The sequence below is a fragment of the Rhopalosiphum maidis genome, chromosome 3 (genome assembly GCF_003676215.2).
Source record: "Rhopalosiphum maidis isolate BTI-1 chromosome 3, ASM367621v3, whole genome shotgun sequence".
Lineage (NCBI taxonomy): Eukaryota > Metazoa > Arthropoda > Insecta > Hemiptera > Aphididae > Rhopalosiphum > Rhopalosiphum maidis.
The window spans coordinates 37,750,306-37,759,113 of NC_040879.1; the positions used below are offsets into that span (position 1 = coordinate 37,750,306).

General features: G+C 26.1%; 1 non-coding gene across 1 annotated transcript; it reads right to left on the minus strand.

Annotated features, from left to right (window-relative positions):
• Positions 1–8,399: 8,399 nt before the first annotated feature.
• Positions 8,400–8,471, minus strand: Trnad-guc. The gene has a single exon. It is a non-coding gene; the product is annotated as a tRNA-Asp (tRNA).
• Positions 8,472–8,808: the final 337 nt, after the last annotated feature.

An 8,808-nucleotide genomic window follows, 5' to 3' on the forward strand; every position in this document is an offset into this window, starting at 1 on the left:
TTTAATAACTAATTTAACATGATGAGTTATATAGCTACAGTGTTAAGTGTAGCGCGCATTAAACATTGTTAAAATGTACAATATATACATACAACTACAATTTACTGTAACACAGTATTACATACAATTTTGTTGATATAGTCGTATATAAAGACAGAAACTTAGACACTTATTAAATACTTAAATACCTTTAATGTTATTTAGGTAAATTTATCTTTACATTTATAAAAGAAGAACAGGGCTTTTTTGTGTTCCAATTTTCTGACGACACTATATTTAACTTTTTTCCAATTTTTTTTTTTTTAAAGCTGTTCCAAATAATCACTCGAGTATCACAATGTGGTCCGATTTTTCCTTTTATTTTTGTCTGGTGAAGGGGGGTGGTTGTATTTAAAGATTACGGGTTATTAGCGTGTCATTTAATTAATTAAAAGGTTTTTTTCACAAAGTTTTTCCAAATACTCTTATGAGAAAATCACTCTTATTATTCCCAATTTCATTTTATTTATCATTCCAGTTATAAACTTATAAATATCATAAATTAGGTAAAATCACAATAATTATTATGTATTATTTGGTTAAGATTTAAATAATTGAGTTATAATAAAAAACCAATTTATATGCGAATCGATTATTTAACACACGACGTAGCCGGGTTATTTAGTAAGTATATATAATGTAAGTATATGTATGACAATCCGTATACCTATGGAAAACATTCGAATACCACCAAATGCATACAAATTTAAGTAATAGTTGTTAAATTGTCAATGCATGTTTCAAAGAAAAAATAGAAATCCGAGTTAAAGTTAATTCGTTCCGGATGTTCAATGAAAATAATATAGGTTTTTTTTTTATTAAATAGTTTCGATTTACCATTATTATTTCAAAAATTGCTTAAGTCGGAAACTCTTGATAAATGTGTTCAATGTTCATGTGATTATCATTATGTCTATAGATTCTTAAAAATGTGAAATAAAATATAATTTGTTTTACGTTAATAATTATACCTATTCTTTGTTCAAATTCAATATTAATAAAATATAATATTGTAATATTATACAGTATAAACTACATAGTTCTAAGTTTAATTGATTACGCCGAATGCCGATTGTTTAATATAACCTATTTAATGTTATAGCGACATTTATTTCTTTGATAAACATCAATACAATATTCAAAAAACTAAAATATTAATATTATATCACGGAAAAAAAAGTAAAATGCATAAAAGCAGATAAAGAATATTCCATGTACCTACTAGTCACCAAGAAAATGGTTAATTACAAAAAGATTTCAATCATTAGTATTTATTTATAATGAGCTCAAAATAATTAAAAAATACAGTTTTGTAAAATAACTGATCAAAATTTTGAATAACCTATTAATATGATACTATATTTTAATATTTTATTAAGTTGATATATTATTATATGCCTGCATAGGTTTTTATTGCTTATATGTGATGCACTTAACATTAATTAACTATAATGCGTCTGGTGTAGGCTGTATTGATCGTATTAACGGATTCTCTACACATTGTATATTTTTTTTATAGATACAGTCGATACAGAGATTAATTATATTGTAATCATAAAAAATAATTATTATTAATTCGATTTAAATTTCCAATTCCGTTGATATTTAAACTCAAATAACTGATAATGCGATTATTAAATAAAAGAGTGACCGTTGGACTAATCGTGGTATTAGTACAAATAATATTGATAAATAATTGAAGACAAGCCATAGAAATGCAAAGTTTTTGTATTAATAAGTTGATAGACGTTAACAATTATATTTTATATATAATAAAATGTGTATCTACTATGACGCATGTTTGTGTGTGGTCGGTCTTTCGTCCAGCCAATTATCTCGGCTGGTCATTGAAGCGCTGAGTCTTTTGTACACAGTTGATATTCGATAACAATATTATTATATTCAATATCATAAAATGTGTATACTTATGCCGTGTGTTTGTGTAGAGTGTTCTTATAGCCGACCAAATATAAGAGCGATGAACCGACGACGATGGATAGCGTTAGCTACTGCGATATAGTATCTCAACATGAGGTATCTCAGAAAAGACCTTAAATAATGTACACATAATACAGAGTTGTTATTTCACTTTTTTTTTCTGTTGTGCACGTTTTCAAACAGGCCGTTTTGAAATTTCACCGGGCAATATAAAATTAATATACGTTTACGTACAATGTACATTGTTCTGTTTTCAATTATTTTCATATATTATGTACCGAGTCATTGCATCAACATAAATTTAAAAAATCAATTTAAAAACTAAAATAAAATAAAAATTGATAGCCCGATATTTGTTTCTAGTTATAGCCAATGTAATTTAAAGTTGTAATCATGATTGATAGTATACCAATATTTCAGATACACTTCGATATAAAAATTAAAATACAATTTAATTTTAATTATATTAATAATCGTGCATTATTTTTCAGGTAGCAGGTCAATTGGAACTATCTTTTAAAAGTAAAGGTGCAACCGCACACCTTGATCCCCCAAATGACGCCCCTGGCATAGGAATCCAAGTAAAAGTTAAATCGTCCCGGATATAAATATGTTATTTATAATGCCTAAATAATTATTAAAATATATAATATGTACAAATTTACAAATTACGGCCCGTAGTTTTGCCTATGTATATTATAGATTGTAGTGATTTTGAATATTATTATTATTATTATTATTATGTTGTTTATTATTCTGTGTATATGCGACATTTTTTACAATTCGCTTTTTATTATATTATTTTGTGTACGTGTCGGCGTCCGAATCGGACCGACCATGACGACAAATTACAATAGAGATCGATTATTAATTATATGTTTTTTAGTATGTCTATCGGCTAGTCTGTCTGCAGTACTCTGCACCCATTCGCTGAGTTGGGCCGGGCGCGTAGAATGATTATAAATATATAGATTATACCATTATTATTTATTATTTTAATTTAATTTTATTGTTTAATTTTTTTAAACATTCTGACAAGAAATTAAGGTAACCGCTCTCCCATCAATATAAACATAATAATATATTATAAAGACAAAATGTCACGACAGACAATATTAAAAATATAGCAATATTTAAAGCAAGTATATTATGATATTATAATGTACAATGTTCGAATAAAAATGTTTATGATATAAATAAGTCATGATAAATATTATAGTATACTCAATCGTCAATATATATTATTATGTAGTAAAAATCATCTTTTATGAGTTTGTTACCTATGTTCGTCGACTCTTCAGTGACCTAAAGAACAACGATGATGTCCTCTTATGAAGTAGTGGGGGCGCACCACGCCAGTACGTTTGGGTATAAAGTATAATTTTTACCTGCAAATGTAGAACACATTTGGGTCCATAAAGCCATAAATGCATAACACGTTTGAGTACATACGCAAATTATCGATCGCAATAAAACAGAAATGAATAATGATTATCTGTATTTATAAGATATGGTTTGTGAAACTAACTAAGTGTTTCACATTTATAAACGTTTAGTTTCGATTTGGATTTCTAATCGGCAATATCTTTACAATATATATTTTATCATTGTAATCATTATGGACGTGAATACTAAACAAACAGTGATAAAACGTATGTATGAAACTAGACGAAAAATATTTCCTATAATACCAAAATCTTTATTCAAAGCAAAAGCTATGATTTTTCAAAAGAAAAAATTTTGTTTCATGGATTCAGAAAATAGTGTACCATACTACCATAATTATTATGTGCACTATGTACCCAAACGTGTTGTATTGAGGGTTCACAGTACCCAAACGTGTTACAGCCGGTTATGGACAGATAATTTTAACTATTTAATGACATCAAAATATATTATTATATGCTTTTTTAAAGGTAGATTACATTTTAAAAATGTTATGCGTTAAATACGCTCTTAAGAATTGGCTTGTTTTGTATTCTTATAACTAATATCCAACGTGAATATTATAATATTCTACTTATCATAGGTTAGGTTATTTTAAATATTAATGTCGAGACCCCAGTTTTCATCACCGTATAAGGTATACACTATATAGTATACACTTTAAAGTATAACATGAATACATGATTTTAATTTTGACTCCAATAATAGATATATATATATATTATACTTCAAAAATATATACATAATATACACATTATATTTGTATGTAAATCTATAAAAATAAAAAATGTCAAGTTAGACAAATTATTCTTAGTATAGTATTATAATATATATAGTTATTCGTAATAATATGTTCATAGTTCAATAGTTGATAAAATATATTTACATAAGCATCAGATAATGATTAAACACAATATTATTACACGATTTCTGATGAAAATACGGGTAAGTCATTAATGGGATAAACACTATCATTTTTGTTATAATATATTGTAACAAATATAATTAAAATAATTACAGTTTAAACTGTATAATTTATTTGATAGGATTAAATTAAATATTACAGTCATTAATTGGTTAGTGATAATAATATTCAACATAATAATTATTGCCAAGTATCAATAATTATTTATTATCTAAATCATTTCCGACATGGGATATTGTTATCCATAATATGAGTAATTGACTGTACAATATTATTTAGTTTTATTTTATTTGTTCTTAGATAGCACATTAAGTGTTTTATTACAATGCGATTATAGATATACACACGGAGATTCAGCTATACATTTTAATCATATTTTTATTTTTATTTATAGGTAATAATATAGAGCAATTCAAAATAATATTATGTCTCTCTTTTCACGAGTAAAAAGTAATATATATACGTACCCTGTAAATATTAATACAGGATAGATGATAGGCTGGGCACAGATTGTAGTTCCATAATATTTATAGGTGATTTGACACTGAATACCCACTCAAATCATTGTAACAATATACAATTGTGATTTTTGATTTTGTGTCAAGACAAGAAATAATATTATATTATTCAATTTTAAAAATACTTATGTACGAAGAAACTATAACATTTAAAGATCAAGACTGTATAGTGAGTTGTTCCAAATACTCTCTTGAGTGTCACCATCTTGTCCAATTTATCATTTTTTTTTATCTGGTGAAGTGGGCGGTTGTATTTAAATATTACGGGTTTTTAGCGTGTTATTTAATTAATTAAACGGTTTTTTTTTACAAAGTTGTTCCAAATACCCTTATGAGAAAATCACTCTTATTATTCACAATTTCATTTTATTTGTCATTTCAGTTATAAATATCATAAATTGAGTAAAATTACAATAATTATTATGTATTACATGGCTAAGCTTTAAATAATTAAATTAAAATAAAAAAAACAATTTATATACGAATCGATTATTTATTATTTAACACACGAACGAAGCCGAGTTATTTAGCTAGTGTATATAATATAAATATATATATGACAATTCATATACCTGTGGAAAACATTCGAACTACATCTAATGCATACCAAATGTGAGTAATAGTTGTTAAATTGTCAATGCATGTTTCAAAGAAAAAATAGAAATCCGAGTTAAAGTTAATTCGTTCCGGATATTCAATGAAAATAATAGAGAATTTTTTTTATTAGTTTACGAGTTTTATTTCGAAAATGGTTTAAGCCAGAAACTCTTAAATGTTCAACTGTTCAATGTTCATCTAATTTCTATAACATAAATACTATTATTATACTATCGGCAGATTCGTAAAATGTATAATGAAATTGATTAAAAAAATTCCATTGATATTTAAACTCAAATAACTGAAAATGTACAGATTATGAAAAAATAGTGACCATTGACCATAGTAAAAATAATGAGTAATCATTAATAAATCATTGATTAAAATACCAAGTTTTTTGTATAAGCGCAAAAATAAATAACTCATAAGCGCAAATCGATTTTATAAAAAAGTAAATTTAATTAAAATTGTAGTTATTATTAATATTAAATTAAACATTTACAGTGATCATAAAATTAGAGATATTGAAACTAGTTAAAAAATCAGAAAAAATAAAATGTTGAGTATTATTTTAAATAAATTAGTTAAACAAGTATTATGAATAAATAAATAAATATATTAAACTAATATAGGTGAGTATGGGTAATACAACGAGTAAGCACCTTAAAATTAAATTTGAAATATAGTTATCTTTAATGCACAGACAAATGCAATAACCGTCGCGACGCGTCACTGCAATCTGTCGTGTAACGGGCCACGCCTAACTTAACCTAACGGGCCAGGTGTACATGGAAGCGTCGAGCGTCGCGCGTTAGGTCAGTAAAATATTGTAACAGGTAATACAATTTATTTTTACGCTTTTATTCCACTACCAAAGTACAAAAGCGCAAACCATACATTCTTAAAATGTGGCGCAAATTACCAAAATTAATTTTTAGATTTGGCGCAAATAACATACACCTATTTTTTCCGTATACGAACTTATACATCACGTATGTAAGACTTAACGTATGTAAATTTACCCTCTTACTATATTACTATATTTAATACGGGCGATGGTAAACTCTCCCGGGTCTACTCCAGTACTACCTGACGGAAACGGTCCTAGGTCATTTTGCATGTACGGTCGGGTAGTAGTTAAGATGGCACAACGCCGCGGACAGTTTGTACTATTATATACATAAAGTGCATATTATAAAATATAAACGAGTCGTTAAAGCATCTATTCGAAATGAAAATCTCCTTAAGAATTCATAAGAGACAAAATTTCAATGAGGGTGAAAATAATAATTAAGTATTAAATTCATGTAACAAGCATAAAAAAAAGAAAATAACAAATTTTTAAATTCCTTAGGTATATTGTTATATTATACATAACATGTAATATTTAACGATTTTTTTAATATTATTATTCTTTTATTTATATTTATATTGTATACATTTTTAATTTACTTTTTAACACAATTTTTGATAATATAGTAGTAAGAAACTGATTATTTTGACTTGAAACATATATTATATTTTTTAACGTTTGTAATATTGACTTTTTATTTAGTTTTTACATTTTAATAATTTACATTATAATATGAGTATATACTTCTTTTGTATTTAATAGTACAAAGTGTCTGCATCTTAAAATGAACATTATTATCCGACCATACAAAGTGTCCGCGTTAGCGGTTTAAACAATAGACCGTACAAAGCGACCGTTTTCCGACGGAAACATGTTAACTCTTCCGTTTCTTCAATACTACTTATTTAATTTAATAAAAATCATAAAATAAATCTAATATAAATTTAAGTCTTATTTAAAAATAGTCAATCGTATAATAATTATTAATAATAATAATAATAATATAAATTAATGCCTTTAGCTGCCATGAGCTTTATATTATATAACAGTCAAAATACAATAAAAAATAAAAATTAAAAAACTTATAGTATCTATTCCTAATCTAACTATAGAGATATAGTTTTTTCGTTATTTCTTGTATCACAGTTTTACTTGTTTTGTTTAATTGAAACTTTGAATTTTAATGTATATTTCAGTTTAAAAATGTTGACCCGAGAGACCTTACATATTTTATACAGGTAACCATAATGTTGATCCGAGAGACTTAGAGAGTTTACACATTTACTTCAGGTAAACATAATGTTGACCCGGGAGAGCTTATCATCGGGAGAGTACTATTTTTAAAAATCGGAAGAGCTTAACATAAAATCGCGAGAGCTTACCACCGTCCTTTCATACATTATAAATTATAATAATATAATAATACAATACTCAAGATCTTATTGGGTGCTTACTGCTTAGGGGTTTAACCCTTCTTCCTTTCTTCCTCAGATTAATTAACCTAATATAAATTTAACATGGTATGGTTTTTTTTTTGTTTCAATAATACTATTTTTAAAACTATTTTTATTTTAAGAGGATGCCAGCGTAGTATTTTGTTATCTCTCTCTAACCCTCGCGCAACATAGCAAATTCTATGTTCACAAAAATAACTATAAGCATATTAATTTCTCAAATTAGAGTGAAATGACTTATTATAGAATTTAAAGTTAAGAACATTATCTAGGGCATCTCATATAGTTTTTTAAGATGTATAAACAATTTACAATTTTAAAATACTCATAACTCGCTTTAAAATAAAAATATAATAAAACGCTTTTGAGATGCACTAGATAATGTTCTTAACTTTAAATTTTATTATAGGTTATTTCACTTTAATTTGAGAAATTAATATGGTTATAGTCATTTTTGTGAACGTAAAATTTGTCATGTTGCGCGTGGGTTAGAGAGAGATAACAAATACTACGCTGGCATCCTCTTAACAGTCCATTTAGTATTAACAAGTTTCACTTTCATAATATATTAGATAATATATTGTAATATTTTTTACGTAAAAATGTTTTAAACATGTAAAAAAATTTTCCTCCCCGGCGGGGAATCGAACCCCGGTCTCCCGCGTGACAGGCGGGGATACTTACCACTATACTACCGAAGACTGTGTCTTTGCGATTGAATTTAATGTCTTTTCATTGTATTCGTTGTATTTTTAAGATTATATAATATGTAATACATAATATTAAAAAATAATATTCGTTATATTTTTTAGCATTATATAATATAATATACTATTAAAAAATAAAATAGTATTAAATTTATTATACAATATCATATATTATTCATTTATTTATTAATATTATATAATATTAATATATTATTATGTACAAGGCATATTTTGCTGTCTACTTGGTATTTACTACTTTTACTCACTCGTTATAAGTGTTAGGTATAATATATTGAACCACGCTTTTCGCTATAAGGTTTTTGGATTTCTA